The following is a 16234-nucleotide window of genomic DNA, read 5'->3' on the forward strand; positions in this document are numbered from 1 at the left end:
GGGTTACACTGAAGCCAGAAGCCTGGAATTCCCTCTGTGTCTCCCACAATGATATCAGGGGCCCAAGCACTTAGGCCATCATCCACTGCTTTCCTAGGTACATCAGCAAGGAGCTGAATCGGAAACAGAGCAGCTGGAACTGGAACAAGCACTCCCCGTATAGGATACCAGGATCATAGGTAGTAGCTTCACCTGCCTTGTGCCACAACGCCAGCCCTAAGATTTAGCTATCTCGATTATATGCATGCAAATCACTGAATTGGTTGTGTAGTACTTCCCTGTATGAATAAACTACAATTCATCCAGCCACTTGCCTACAGAAAGACAGTTAGGTTTTGACCTTCTGCTGTTATCAAAGGGTTGGAAGGCGTGTCCTTGCCCATATCTCTGTGTGCACATGTGCGACAGTTCCTCTAGGGTGATAACAAGTAGAATAGCTGAGTTGGAAAATAAGAGCATCTTCTATTTGAGTTTGCATATGCCTGCTTTTGCCCCAGAGTCAAATCAGGAGATGAAAATGGTATACATACCTCTCAGCTCTAGATATTTTGAGATGAACTTAAGAGCGAGCTTCCTAACTGATGGAGCTGGGCTACTCTGGGAGTTTGTGAGCTCTGTCTCTGATAGTATCCATGTATGGAGAGTTAGAGAGAGAGGAGGAGAGTACACGAGTGGGCATGAGAGCACAGGAAAGTACCTGGTAGGAAATAAGCGATCAGAGGCCAGTGCTGTGGCACAGGGGGTTAAACTGCTGCCTGCATCCCATATGGGCACTGATTTGAGTCCCAGCTGCTCCACTTCCGATCCAACTCCCTGCTAATGTGCCTAAGCAGCAGAGATTGGTCCACATGCTTGGGCCTCTGCACCCATGTGAGAGACCTGGAAGAAGCTCCTGGCTCCTGGCTTCAGTCTGGCCCAGTCCCAGCCATTGCGGACATCTGGGGTGTGAATCAGCGGATGGAACATTTTTCCCTCTGTGTCTGCTTCTGCCTCTCCTCTGTATAACTCCATCTTTCAAATAAAATGAATCTAGGAAAAAAGGAAATAATCCATCAATATGAGCTGCAGCTATTATTCATTCATAATCTTAATCTTTCTGTCATCCACTCCCTACCAACTAAAGTTCCTTCTAACAACAAATATTTACATGCCCTAGGCGGCACTGGGGGTCTCAGAAACGTCAAGTGCCCTTCCCAATCTGTGTTTCTGATATCTTCCGTGACCTTGCCAGCCTAGAACAAAGGTGTAAAATGAGGGTTCTGGATTAGAATAATATGGATTTTAAAAATTTATTTATTTTAATTTTATTTCAAAGAGAGAAAGAGATGGAGAAAGATCTACTAATTCACATTCCAAATGCCCACAACAGCCCCAGCTGGGCCACTCTGAAGCCAGGAGCCCAGAACTCCATCCAGGTCTCCCACGTGGGCGGGGCAGGGACCCAAGTACTTGAGCCATCATCTGCTGCCTCCCAGGACGAGCATTAGCAGGGAGCCAGATAAGAAGAAGAGGAGGCCCAGATTCCAACCAGGCTTTCCACTATAGGATGTGGGCATTGCAGGCAGCAATTTAAACCACTGTGCCAAACTCCTGCCTCATAATCTAGGTTTTAATCCTGACTGTACTACTTTCTAATCACATGACTGTGGAGCATTGCTTAATCCACTGGTAAGCACTTGTCTCCCATGATTAAGTATTCACAAAATGTTTGCTACTATTCATCTTATTTGACTTGAGCATGGGGATTTATGGATTTATGATCTCAAAGCTTTCTTCTAGTACTTAAGTCTAGGATTTTTTTTTAAGATTTATTTATTTGTTTGTGAGACAAACAGAGAGAGGGAGAGACAGAGTAAGAGGTCTTCCATTTGCTGGTTTACTCCCCCTAAATGGCTGCAACAGCTGGAGCTGGGCCAATCTAAAGCCAGGAGCCAGGAGCTTCCTCTGGGTCTTCCACATGGATGCAGGGGCCCATGCATCTGGGCCATCTTCCACTGCTTTCCCAGGCCATTAACAGGGAGCTGGATCAGAAGTGGAGCAGCTGGGACACAAACCGGTGCCCATACAGGATGCCGGGGCCACAGGCAGAGACTTTACCCACTACGCCACAGCCCCGGCCCAGTCTATGATTTTTAGATATGCAGTGGAGTAGTTTTGGGGGAGAGATCAGGAAGAATGGTCCATATTTTTAGGAGAAAAGCTTACAAGTCTTCGTGAGGTGCATTCACAAGAGTAGGTTCCCACTCCTCACATGGGGAAAAATCCCCTTTTGGGAGACCACATACTAAATTTGTACTCGTGATATTTGCAGAATTGGGGGAGAAAAGCCAATCAGAGTGATAAACACAGTGTTAGGCTGTCATGAAACACAAACACCGGGTTAGGGAAAGGGTTTATTGGGGAAAACCAGCAGGCTGGAGGGAAGGAGTGAAGAAGGAAAAAGAGAGAGAAGAAGAGTATAAGGGAGAGAGAGAAAGAGAGGAGAGGAGCTAGCGAGAAGAGAAGAGAGAGAGCAGAGAGAAGAGAGACGAGAGAGGGAGAGGAGAGGAGAACAGAGAGAGCAGAGAAGCGAGAGCGAGAGGCGCCGCGTGTTCAGGAACAGGTCCTTTTAAAAATTTTCCGGAGGGCGGGCAGGGAAGCAGGAGCAGTGAATCCCATTAAGATGGGGGTGGAGCTTGACACCGGTGGTTGGGCCAGGCGGCCACCTGGCTTCCAGCAATGGCGGCTGGGGCTAGAGCCTAGGGTGGTGTCAGGGTGTAGATTGCGCCATAGATAAAACTGCACCATTTTCCTAACACACGGGACAAACAGTAACAAATGCTAAATATAAGGGGCTTTCAAAGTTCATGGAGAAAATTGCTTATCCATGTATAGTTTTCCCATAACACATTCCATTATCTTTCGAAGACCCTTGGATTCAAAAAAAATATTTTTTGCACCAAAATACTTATTTTCTAAATTCAGTTTCCCGCGACCTTTCTGAAGCACCCTCGAAGGTTCGTTCTCCTAGGGGTGCGTGCTGCCTGGTTTTCACGGAGGGCCAGGCTGTGTTCAAAGACTGAGACTGGCGCCGGGCCCGTGAGTTTGATTCCCAACTTGCTTCCTTCTCAATTATGTGACCCTGAGCAAGTTCGCTTTTACCCGCCTTATGCTTTAAGTTCCTCTTTTGGAAGCCAGGGACTGTACCCCATAGTGTGAATAAAAGCAAACTGCCCTCCTCATCTGACAGATGACAGACACCCTCCCGAGGAGCGATGTCTCCCCTCTCAGAAGGTGAGGACAAGGTCTCTTTCGGACTGGAGGCTCCTCGTGCGGAACCCTGGCCTGCTCAGAAGTGAAGCGCTTTACCTCCCTCATCACCTTGAACTTCCTCCGAGAGGAGGGTGTCACCTTCATCAGACCTCAGAGGAACAGCGGGGACCCCCAAGTCTCGCCCATCGACCTGGGGGTTCCCAGAGTGTGGCTGCCTCCCCTCCAGGCCACCAGTGTAGGGCCGATTCCTTCCTATCCTCTTCGTCTAGGCCCAAGAGGCGTGAGTTGACTTCAGCAGCCCCCAGAGCAGGAAGGTGTAGACAGGCTCGGCTCTTGGGACGCGAGTCTAAAGGGGTCCTGTAGCCCAGAGGCACAGGAAAGTCTTGTGGGTTTCCTGGGGACTCTGAGGGGCTCTAGACTAGCGTGTGTGTGGGTGTCCCACAAGTGGTGTGAGGGAGTATTTCCCGCGGCGGTGGAGGGGGGGGGTGGTGCGTCTGGGTAACTAATGGCAACCGGGTTGGGCCAGCCCGCTCCGGAGGAGCTCCCCGACGGCGAAAAACTACGACTCCCAGGATGCCCCGGGGCAAAGCCAGGCTTTCCCGCCCGCCCACTGGCTGCCGGTCCCTCGAGCGGCGAAGCGGATTGGCCGCGGCGGAGCGGGGCTCCCCCACTAGCAGGTTAGTGGGCGCCGCCGGCAGCAGACGTTGACCGGGCGCGGAGTGGGGGGGCACGGTGGGGGGGGCCCAGCTCGCCATTCTGGAAGCGGCCCGGCGCCGTCTCCGTAGCGTAGCCGCCGGCGGTGAAGCGCGGGGCAGGGGCGGAGACTGCGTGGCGCAGGCGCGGTGCGGGGCTTCTCCTGGGTCCCCAGACAGCTGGAGGAGATAAACAGAGGAGGAGGAGGGAGGGGAGTGCGTGTGTGAGAGCGCGCGAGGGAGTGTGAGTGTGTGTGAGCGCGGGTGTGAGGCGGTGCGCAGGGGCGGGCGGAGGCGCTGTCCGGCCCCGGCCAGGCGCCGGGCGGGGAGCATGGGAAGGGGCTAGAGCTGCCTGGGCCCCCCAGCCCCCTTCCCGGGATCCGCGCCCGCACTCCCGGGAGAGGGGCCGGGCCCCCCGGACGGACATGGGCTCCTGAAGTTGCGCTGCCGCTGGATCGGGGAAGAGACCTGACAGGTACGGGTCTCCGCCGCCCCCTGCTCTCCGCGGGCTCCGAGGCGGGGACCGGCTCCCGCAGCTCCGGCACACGGGCCGCCCGCTCTGGGCCGGCTCCAGCCCTGCCGGCCTGGGGGCCTGAGCCGGCCCGCCTCGGAGCCCCGGGGTGTCCCGAGAAGGGGGCAGGCCTCGTCGGGGCGGAGGGGCAGAGCGGGCGGGGGCGGGGTGGGGGCCGAGGACTGGCCGGGGCGCGGAGGGAAGGCAGTGGGAGTCCCGGGAGGCACTGCCGAGAGAGAGAGGTGGAAGTCGTCCCACTACGGGACTCTCGCGGAGTTTTTGTTTGACATCTGATCTGGCGCTGGTCTCAGTTAGAAGGGGGCAGGTGAAAGTGCCGGGAGGGTAGCACTGACTTGACCTGCACCTTAGCTTCCCCCACCCCCTCACCCCCCTCCTCCCTCTCTCTCTCTCTCTCTCTTTTCCTCTTTCTCCCCCGTGTGTTGTGGTCAGGCTCTGGCAGCCGCAGATGCCTCCCAGCGACCCATCCTGGCACTAAACTGAACTTTGCCAAGGTGTTTCCACCAGGCCATTGCAGTGGCTGGGAAGGGCCTCTGCCCTCGATTCGGGAATTGGGTACCCACTTCAAAGGGAAACTAGGGAGTGAGGAGAGAGAAGGTAGCGGACCCGTGGGGCTCGGTTCTTGGGACTGAACGCTGCCGTGGGACACCCCCCTGCCAGCTCGGTGCCCTCTGGCTTTCCGCCCCTCGCCTGCGCCAGCAGGGCTTCTGGAGAAGAGCTATCAGGGCTTATGACTAATGTCTAGCAGCACGGAAAGGCTGCCTCCCCGAGAGCTCTTCTGTGACTTTCACCTGCCGCGGCGGTGGTAGAGCAGCTTGGAAGTTCCCTTCTCAGCTCGGAGTTGAGAAGCCTGGTGGGGCGGCTGTGCCGTCTCCATTTGTTCCAGGGGTGAGGTGTGTGATCAGGGTAAAGCGGTGGTGAACACAGCCTCAGACCGGTTTGAGAAGAAACCTCTTCTGAGGGTACCTTCTGACGCAAGACCTGATAAAGCGCCCACATGGTGCACAGGGGTGTCCTTGGTCCGCACCAAGCTTCTCTTTCACTACTTTACAGCCCTTGAGTGGCCAGGCTCTGCTAACTGTGGTGAAGGAACTGCCCAACACTACTTCTGGTTTGAGTTCTGGCTGACTCTGCAATTCCTGTGCCTTTAGAAGGCTTGCATGGGATCTTTGCTGTTGAGTGTCATACCCAGATCCTCTGAACAGAGCGAGGAGTAACTCCTTTGGGCTGCATTGAGACCAGCAGTGGATTTCTTCTTTGTTGTGTTTTATTGGCAGGCAGGAGACAACCTTTTCTGTTACAGTTGCGACTGGGCTGCTTTAAGTCTGGGGGTCCTGCTGTTACTCTTGCAACTTATTTTGGAGACACAGGTTCAAGTCGTATCTCAATTTGCAGTGCTTTTTCTGCAGAATGACTGAGCGCGGTCCATATTTCTGCCTGGTGCTCTCATTCGCCGTCACAGAGGGAAAGAGAATGTATGTATTGATTATGAGGATGGTATTCACGACGGTTTGCCAGTTTTGAGCTTTAGAGTTGTCATGCAATTGGCAGATTTCCTAGCTGAAAGGAATTCAGTATTGACTCGCTGTGAGTGTTTTCACACACCTGGACTTCAGGACCTGGGAGGTCACAACTGACGATCTTTTTTTTTTTTTTAAAGATATATTTATTTTATTTGAAAGGCAGAGTTACAGAGAGAGAGATGGAGAGAGAGAGAGCTTCTATGCACTGATTCACTCTGCAAATGGCCCCATTGATCAGGGCTAGGCCAGGCTGGAGCTAGGATCTAGGAACTCCATCCACGTCTCCCACATGGGTAACAAGGGCCCAGGTACTTGGGCCATCTCTCGCTGCTTTCCCAGGTGCATTAGCAGGGAGCTGGATCAGAAGTGGCTCATATGGGATGCCAGCATTGCAGGTGATAGCTTAAGATGCTGTGTCACAATGCTGTCCCCACCGCTGACCATCTTGAAGCCCACTACCAGACATCTATGAATTGTGAGGGGCCACCTGCTGAGGAGGATACAACTGTGACTTGTTCTTTATTTTTTAAATACTTATTTATTGGCACTGGTACTGTAGCATAGCAGGAAAGGTGCCGGCATCCCATAAGGGCACTGGTTCGAGTCTCAGATGCTGGACTTCTAATCCCACTCCGGCTAATGCACCTGGGAAAGCAGTGGAAGATGGCCCAAGTACTTGGGCCCCTGCACCCAATTGGGTGACCTGGGAGAAGCTTCTGGCTTCTGGCTCCTGGCTTTGGGTAGAACCAGTGGGTAGAAAATCTCTCTCTCTCTCTCTCTCTCTTACTCTGCCTTTCAAATAAATGAATCTTTTAAAAAAATGTTTATTTATTTATTTGAAAGGCAGAGAGAGAGAGAGATCTTTCATCTGCTGTTTCACTCTCCAAATGGCCGCAATGGCTGGGCCTGGGACAGGCTGAAACCAGGAACCTGGGACTCCATCTGGATCTCCCCAGGTAGCAGTGGCCAAAGTACTAGAGCCATCTTCTACTGCCTTCCCAGGTGCCTTACCAGGGAGCTGAATTGGAACCGAGAAGTCAGGACTCAGCTGGCACACCAGTATGGAATGCTGGCACACAAATGGTGGCTTAACCTGCTGTGTCAGAGCACTAGCCCTTAATTATTTTTAAAATTGGGGAAGATGGCCCACATGCACAGTTCTGGGTTGAGAGAGGGGACTGCAGACAACGTATCATTTGGTGATACTGTCTTCTTTGTGCTACTGGTTTAGTCACCTGTCCCGTTTCCATCCTCTCATCTTCATTGTTCAGATCTTCCGCTGGGTCTTCAGGCTGCCACTGTAAATTGCTGGATCCACAGAACCTTGCTCATAGCTATCACCACTTTTTAAAATACTTTTTTAAAAAAAATTTATTTTATTTATTTGAAAGACAGGGTTACAGAGAGAGGTAGAGACAGAGAGAGGTCTTCCATCCGCTGGTTCACTCCCCACATGGCCACAACAGCCAGAGCTGTGCCGATCCGAAGCCAGGAGCCAGGAGCTTCCCCCGGGTCTCCCACACTTGTGCAGGAGTCCGAGGGCTTGGGCCATCTTCTACTGCTTTCCCAGGCCATAGCAGAGAGCTGGATCGGAAGAGGAGCAGCTGGGACTAGAACTGGCACCCATATGGATTCTGGCACTTCAGTTCATGGCATTAATCCGCTGCTCGACAGCTCTGGCCCTGCTATCACCTCTTTTAAAAAAAAAATAGATTTATTTATTTGAAAGGCAGAGTTACAGAGGCAGAGGCAAAGAGAGAGCGAGGTCCTCCCTCCACAGGTTCACTCCCCAGATGGCTGTAACAGTCGGAGCTACACCGATCCAAAGCCAGGATCCTGGCGCTTCTTCCAGGTCTCCCATGTGGATGCAGGGGCCCAAGGACTTGAGCCATCGTCCACTGCTTTCCCAGGCCATAGCAGAGATCTGGATCATAAGTGGAGCAACCGGGACTCGAACTGATGCCCATATGGGGATGCCAGCGCCTTACCCACTACATACAGCACTGGCCCCTAGCTGTCTTGAAAAACCAAGTCCTTGAAATTACTATGAGAAACCAGCCCCTTGATTTTTTTTTTTTTTAAGATTTATTTTTTACTTGAAAGTCAGAGTTACGCAAAGAGAGGAGGAGAGGCAGAGAGAGAGAGGTCTTCCGTCCACTGGTTTACTGCCCAGTTGGCCGCAATGGCTGGAGCTGTGCTGATCCAAAGCCAGGAGCCAGGGGCTTCTTCTGGGTCTCCCACATGGGAGCAGGAGCCCAAGGACTTGGGTCATCATCTACTGCTATCCCAGGCCATAACAGAAAGCTGGATTGGAAGTGGAGCTGCCGGGATGTGAACTGGCACCCATGGGATGCTGGCTTTACCTGCTATGCCATAGCATTGGCCCCATCCCCTTGATTTTAAGATTTATTTTTAGGCACTGGCATTGTGGTGTAGCAGGTAAAGCCACCTCCTATAATGCCAACATCCCTTATGGGCACTGGTTCATGTCTTGATTGCTCCATTTCTGATCCAGCTCCCTGCTAATGGCCTGGCAAAAGCAGTGGAGGGTAGCCCAGGTGCTTGAGAGACCTAGATGAAGCTTCTGGTTTTGGCCTGGCCCAGATCTGGTTCTTACTGCCAAATGGTAAGTGAAACAGCGGATAGAAAATCTCTCTCTCCTGCTCTGCCTTTCAAATAAATAAATAATCTTAATTATAAATATACCAGCTATAGTCCTTATCTTGGCCTATAAGGGTCTGTATTGTCAGCAAGAGCTTAAAAAAAAAAAAAAAAGATTTATTTATCTGAAAGGAAGAGTTACAGAGAGAGAGAGAGAGATCTTCTATCCTGGTTTACCTTTCAGGTCACTGCAATGACCAGGGTTGGGCCAGGCTGAAGCCTAGAGCTTGGAACTCCATCTGTGTCTCCTATGATAGCAGGGGCCCAGGCACACTGGCAACGCTGCTGCCTTCCCAGGCACATTGACAGGGGCTGGCTGGGAAGTGGAGCAGCCAGGTCAGGAACTGGCACTCATCTGGGATGCCAGCATCACGGGCAGCTGTTTAACCCGGCACCACTACTCTGGCCCCAGTCCCTTGATACTGTGTTTCATTCTGGCTGTTTCACTTTGAGAAGTATTTACCACTTGGAGTATATCCCAAGAAGTGACTGCCATTTATTGAGGGTCTAAAAATGTTGAGCTTGATACTAGGTAGTATTCTTTATCTAATTTAAGTCTCTTGTTTATCCTGTGAGGTGAGAATCATTTTTCCTACTATTCAGATGAAGAAACTTTCAGAAAGGTTAAGAAACTTACTTAATCACACAGCTAGTAAGAGAAAATGGGAATTTACCCCCAAGCGTGTCTGCTCTGTGACACTGAGCTGCCTCTGGGACTGTGACACATGAGGGAGAGCCAAAAAGATCGAGGCTAAGAGCTGGGGACACAATACCTGCCTTCAGAGACTTGCAGCATTGTCAAGAGAGCTGGTCTTTCTCTATGTGAGTCTAGAAGGCAGAATCAGGATTAAAGGACAGAAATTCCAAAAGAGTGGTTTGACATGAAAGAATCTGGCCATCTCCCATCCAAGTACTAACCAGGCCCAACCCTGCTTAGCTTCTGAGATCAGACTAGATGAAGTGAGTTTGGGGTAGTGTGGCCATAGATGAGTACTTGGTTTTCTGAAAGCAAAATGGGCTGCCTTGTAAGAGAGTGAGTTACCCATCATTGGAAGTATTCAAGCACAGGCTTTGCTGCTACTTTCCAAGATATGGTGGAGGAGGGGGGTCATACTTACGTAGGTAATGGTACTCCATGATCTTTTAGTATTTAAAGTCTGTGATTCTGTGGAATGATATGAAACATTTTATCTGTAAAAAAACTGACATATATTAACTACCTACTGGTTCTAGATACTTTCTATAATATTTCATTTCTCAGAAAACCTCTGTAAAGTAGCAATTATCATTATCCCCACTTTACATATGAGGAGACTGAGGCTCTCAAAAGTTGAGAATATGCTGAGATTAGGCAGCTAGTGATGGTGGGCTGATATTTGAGTCCATGTCTGCCCCTTCTTGGCCTAGTGACCTAGACTGAGTCGTGTGCTCTGAGCTATGGTTTCCTTCTCTGTAAAATGAGGCTGTGACAGTACTTGCCTTATAGACGGTTTAGGAGGACAGAAGGACATAACGTGTGCTTCTCAGCAGACCTCCCCAATTGCCCTCGAGACCCAGGGCTTGGGCTGAAGGAGACTACCACCTTGGCTTCCTCAGGGTGGATGCAGGCCTGCCTGGAGCCCTGCGAGGCTGGGACTCATTCTTTGTGCTATTAGTAATAGTTGCAGACTCCTCAAAGGGCTTTGTGGCATTTGTGACTAATACCTTAAAAACTTGAAGCCTGGTCTAAGGGGAGGATTCAGCCAACAGGTCAGAGTGTAGGTGGCAGTGTCAGAGCCCTGTCCAAGGAAAACGCTTAGCCATTCCAGTAGAGCCGGAGTCAGGGCTCACCATTTGTTTTTATGTTTACTATCTTTTACGATGAACAAGGTCACAACTACTAGAGCTGTGCCAGAGCTGCTACAGCAATGCCAAGAATAATGACCCTTAATCCTCCCTGTGGCCATCTGGGGAGGTATTAACCCCATTTTCTTGGGGGGCGGGCAGGATCATACCTTGCCCATGTGCTGTCCAGGGGCTCTTGAGGGTAGAATCTCTGCCTTATTCATAACCCCTAGATGTATTTTCAGAAAGAATAAAGTTGCTTATCTCTGAACCTTTTAGGGAGCCTTTCTCAGAATGGGAGCCAGGCATTTCTGGTTGGGGAGCCTTCACAAGGCTTGAGTGCCCAGTGCCTACCTGGTTGCCTCGGAGTCATGCACCTGGCTGTAGCCCAGCTGCAACTGAGATAGAAAGGAAGTTATCTAGGCCGGCGCCGTGGCTTAACAGGCTAATCCTCCGCCTTGCAGCGCTGGCACACCGGGTTCTAGTCCCGGTTGGGGTGCCGGATTCTGTCCCGGTTGCCCCTCTTCCAGGCCAGCTCTCTGCTATGGCCCGGGAAGGCAGTGGAGGATGGCCCAAGTGCTTGGGCCCTGCACCCGCATGGGAGACCAGGAGAAGCACCTGGCTCCTGGCTTCGGATCAGCATGATGTGCCAGCCGCAGTGGCCATTGGAGGGTGAACCAACGGCAAAAAAGGAAGACCTTTCTCTCTGTCTCTCTCTCACTATCCACTCTGCCTGTCAAAAAAAAAAAAAAAAAAGAGGAAGTTATGTTCAGAATCATTGGCTTGGTTTACCTTCACCTTCCTACTAAGACTGGAGTTAGAGGGTGGAACTTCAAAGACTTTCCTTTTAAGAGGTACTCTGAATTGTGCCAAAGCTCAGAAAGATGCCAGTAAAAAGTTGATACTCCTTTAAAAAAATTATTTATTTGTTTTTTTGTTTGAAAGACTGAGTGACAGAGGGAGAAACACAGAGAGAGATGTTCCATATGCTAAATCACTCCCCATAGGACCACAAACAGCCGTGTCTGGACCAGGCCAAAGCCAGGAACCAGGAACTCCATCCTGGTCTCCCACATGTGTGGCAGGGACCCAAGTACTTGAGCCATCTTCTGCTGCCTTCCCAGCCACATTGGCCCCTACAAGTGGATACCTTTTTTTTTTGAAAGGCAAAATTATACATAGAGAGATTTTCCATCCTCTTTTTCACTCTCCAAATGCTGCAATCGCACCAGAAGCTAGGAACTTCATCTGGGTCTCCCGAATGAGTGGCAGGGGCCCAAGCACTCTGGCCATCTTCTGCTGCCTTCTCAAGGGCATTAGCAGAGAGCTAGATTAGAAGCGGAACAGCTGAGGACCGGCCTTGTGGCATAATAGGTAAAACCACCCCCTGTGACATCAGTATCCCATATGGGCACTGGTTCAAGTACCAGCTGCTCCACTTCCAGTCCAGCTCCCTGCCAATGAGCCTGGGAAATCAGTGGTGGATGGCCCAAGTACTTGGGCCCCTGCACCCATGTGGAAGACCCAGATGAAGTTCATAGCTCCTGACTTTGAACTGGCCCAACTCTGGCCATTTGGGGAGTGAACCAGTGGATGGATGACCTCTCTCTCTAACTCTGCTTTTGAAACAAATAAATAAAGAAGGGCTGGCTCTGTGGTGTGGTGGGTAAAGCTGCCACCTGCTGTGCCCAGCGTCCCATATAGGCATTGGTTCAAGTCCTGGCTGCTCCGCTTCCTATCAGCTCTCTGCTATGGCCTAGGAAAGCAATGAAAGATGGCCCAAGTCCTTGGGCCCCTCCACCCACATGGGAGACCCAGAAGAAGCTTCTGGCTTCAGATCGGTGCAAGTCTGGCTGTTGCGGCCATTGGGGAAGTGAACCAGTGGATGGAAGACATCCCCACCTTTTCTCACTCTCTCTCTCTTATTCTCTGCCTCTGCCTCTCTGTCACTCTCTTTCAAAGAAAAAATAAATAAATCTTTTTTTTTTTTTTTGACAGGCAGAGTGGACAGAGAGAGAGAGAGAGAGAAAGGTCTTCCTTTGCCGTTGGTTCACCCTCCAATGGCTGCTGCGGCCGGCGCACCATGCTGATCTGAAGGCAGGAGCCAGGTGCTTCTCCTGGTCTCCCATGGGGTGCAGGGCCCAAGCGCTTGGGCCATCCTCCACTGCACTCCCGGGCCACAGCAGAGAGCTGGCCTGGAAGAGGGGCAACCGGGACAGAATCCGGCACCCCGACTGGGACTAGAACCCGGTGTGCCGGCGCCGCAAGGCGGAGGATTAGCCTATTGAGCCACGGTGCCGGCCTAAATAAATCTTTTAAAAAATAAATTTAAAAAAAAACTATATATATTTTTTTATTTGAGAGGTAGAGTTACAAAGATAGGGAGAGACAGAGAGAAAGGTCTTCCATCCACTGGTTCATTTCCCACATGGCCACAACAGCCAGAGCTGGGCTGATCCAAAGCCAGGAACCAGGAGCTCCCATGCAGGTGCAGGGGTCCAAGCACTTAGATCATCTTCCAGTGCTTCCCCAGGCCATATCAGAGAGCTGGATCAGCAGAGGAGCAGCCTGGACATGAACCTGTGCTCTTATCGGGTTCCGGTGCTGCTGGCAGAGGCTTAGCCTGCTACACCACAGTGCTGGCCGCGATAAATAAAATAAAATAAATGGAACAGCCAAGACTCGAACTGGTGCTCATATGGGATGCCAGCAGGGAAGGCAGCTGCTTAACCCACTGTGCTGCAACACCAGCCCCTAAAGGTGGATACTCTTAAATAGGACAGCATTAACAAGATGTGTTCCCTTTTGTCTTTCTGTCCCTTCTACTACCTTACGAAATACCCTATGAGAAGGCAGCTAAATTAGCTGTGGTCACTGAAAAGCAAGGTTCTGAAAAAATCTAAGAAATATTTCCACAAGGCTCAATTGGCAATATAGAGCCCATTTGGGCAGAGGAGATGCCAAGGTGAGTTTCCATCCAGAGCCTCCCAGAAAATGAAGCATTCCTTAGCATGGACTCCACAGAGAAAGTTTCAGTCAGTCCCATATGGAATCATTTCAGACAATGGCCTTAGACATGGCCAAGGACTTTTCCAAAGATGCTTTGCTATTGGGTGTGTCCTGCCAGCCCCACCTTTTCCAGAAACTGCCTTTTAGCCAATTTGGTTCATGACCCTGACATGGTCTCCTTTATATTTGCGTTTAATTCCAACACAGTCAAGGTAGTTGTGATTCCTTAACTATAAAGAATGATAAGAAATGGGCCAGTGTTGTGGCACAGCAGTTAAGCCACTGCCTGTGATGCCAGCATCCCATAGGAGTGCAGGTTCCAGTCCCAGCTGCTCCACTTACAATCCAGCTCCCTGTTGCTGTGCCTGGAAAAGCCACAGAGGCTGGCCCAAGTACTTGGGCCCGTGCCACCCCTGGGGGAAATGTGGATGGAGTTCCTGTCTCCTAGCTTCAGCCTGTCTGAGCCACAGCTGTTGGCAGCCATTTGGAGAGTAAACTAGGCAATGGGAGATCTCTTTCTCTCCCTGTCTCACCCTCTCCCTCCCTCTGTGTCACTCTGCCTTTCAGGTTAAAACAAAACAAAACAAAATGAAAACAAAAGTTTCCTTCAGGCTTGGCTACTAGGACATGGTCTGACTTAAAGTAGTAAGGTTGTTTTTGTTTTTTTAAAGATTTATTTCATTTGGAAAACACAGTTGAACTAAGAGGGAAATGGAGTGGGGGGCAGGGTTTGTTGCACTAGGAAAGAGAGAGAGAGAGAGCGCTTCCATCAGCTGGTTCGTTCCCCAAATGGCTACAGCTGCCATTGCCAGGCCAGGCCAAAAACAGGAGACTGCTGCTCCATCTGGGTCTCTCACATAGGTGGCAGATGTTTGACCCATCTTCCACTGCTTTCCCAGGCACATTAGCAGGGAGCTGAAGCAGAAGTGTAGCAGCTGGGACTTGAGCCAGTGCTCATATGGAATGCTGGCATCACAGGTGGCAATTTAACCTGCTGTACCACAATGCCAGCCCCTAAAAATAATATTTTTTTTTGGTGCAAAGGCTTGCTCTCTGGAGTCAGATTATCTCAGCTGATTCTCCATCTAGTAACTATGGGACTTTGGTAAGATTAACTTTCCTGTGCCTCAGGTCCTGCATCTGTAAATGAGGCTATGATATGACCTGTCTCAGGACAGTTAGAAGGAATCTGTGAGGTAACACTTGGATGTTGCTTAGAGTCTTCTGTAAATACTATTATTTCTCAGTCTCAGCGCCAGGCATTTTATATGTGTCCTCTTCTATTCCTCATCACCCTGCAAAGGTAGATAGTATCAGATTGGGAAACTGAGGTTTGGAAATGTTATGTCCACAGAAAATAAGCAGATCTGGGACTAGAACCTTAAGTATGTTAGGTTCCATAGGTCAACCCTAGATTTTATTTTACTGCTTCCAATGACCTTTATGCTTTGAAAGTGCAGCCCAGGGGCCGGCACTGTGGAGTAGTGGGTAAAGCATCACCTGCAGTGCCGGCATCCCATATGGGCACCGGTTCATGTCCTGGCTGCTCCACTTCTGATCCAGCTCTCTGCTATGGCCTGGGAAAACAGTGGAAGATGGCCCAGGTCCTTGGGCCCCTGCACCCACAAGGGAGATCTGGAAGAGGCTCCTGGCTCCTGGGTTTGGATTGGCGCAACTCTGGCCATTGCAGCCAGTTGGGGGAGTGAACCATCAGATGGAAGACCTCTCTCTCTCTCTCTCTCACTCACTCTCTCTCTCTGCCTCTCCTCTCTCTGTGTAATTCTGACTTTCAAGTAAATAGATAAATCTTAAAAAAAAAAAAGTGCAGCCCAGTCCTACCTTTGTTGCATTTTTCTTCCTTTCAAAGGATTGCTCCAGGAGGAAAACCACTAGAAACAGAGTGAAAGGAAACTTGCACATATCTTTTGCATAACTCAGAATGTTGAAAGGGAGTCAGTTGTCACCCTGGCTGGGCCACCTCCCTGCTGTGGGAAGCAGCATGTCCAGAGGAAAGAGAATACAGATGCCTGGAGTACTGTTTTTGGTTTGCTGCTAACTAGCAGTATATCCTGAAAATCGTAGAATAGTGTAATTGACAGCTCATCTGAGTCCACCTCTCACTTTACAGATAGGGAATCAGAGGGCAGTCATAGTCAGGGTCATGGAACCAAAGGCAGGGCTGGTCTGCTGCACCAGGCCCTTGATCATAGCCCAGTGTGCTTCTGTTCTCTCTTGTTAAATAGGGATAATAACATTTTCATAGCTTCCTCACAGGATTATTGTGAGGGTCAAACTAAAACCAAGAATTGAGATGCTTTGATAGGTATAAAGTACTCCATGTATGCAAGGTAGTCATGCTATTTTCATTCAGCAACTAATTATTGTCACATGCTAAGTTCACACATCACTCATGCAAAACCTGGGAGGTTAACAGGTAAATCAGTTTAAGAGCTGGTCTTGTGGGGAAGCTTTGGAAAGTCAACCAACTGCAGACAGACATAGGAAAAGTTAAGAACTAAATTTTTCTTTTTATAAGTTGTGATTATAAGGTAGAAAAAAGAAGGCATTTGAGAACTTTTGTTTCTTTTATAATTGAGATGTAATTCACATAACATAAACTTTACTTTTTTAGCAAAATATTTATTTATTTGAGAGGCAGAGTAACAGATAGAAGGAGAGACAGAGAGAAAGGTCTTCCATCTGCTGGTTCACTCCCCAATGGCTGCAATGGCAACGCAGGGCTG

At 50.1% G+C, this 16234-nt stretch overlaps 1 protein-coding gene across 2 annotated transcripts in view; it reads left to right on the forward strand.

The window, feature by feature from the left end:
- Nucleotides 1-4111: 4111 nt before the first annotated feature.
- The window catches only part of WDTC1 (WD and tetratricopeptide repeats 1), a 69979-nt gene continuing 57856 nt past the window's right edge, over nt 4112-16234 (forward strand). For both annotated transcript variants that reach the window (XM_062190724.1, XM_062190726.1), the window contains exon 1: nt 4112-4419. The gene's annotated coding sequence lies outside the window, so the exon portion shown is untranslated. The remainder of the gene's footprint in view (nt 4420-16234) is intronic.

This window comes from Lepus europaeus, chromosome 5 (assembly GCF_033115175.1).
Source record: "Lepus europaeus isolate LE1 chromosome 5, mLepTim1.pri, whole genome shotgun sequence".
Taxonomy (NCBI): Eukaryota; Metazoa; Chordata; class Mammalia; order Lagomorpha; family Leporidae; genus Lepus; species Lepus europaeus.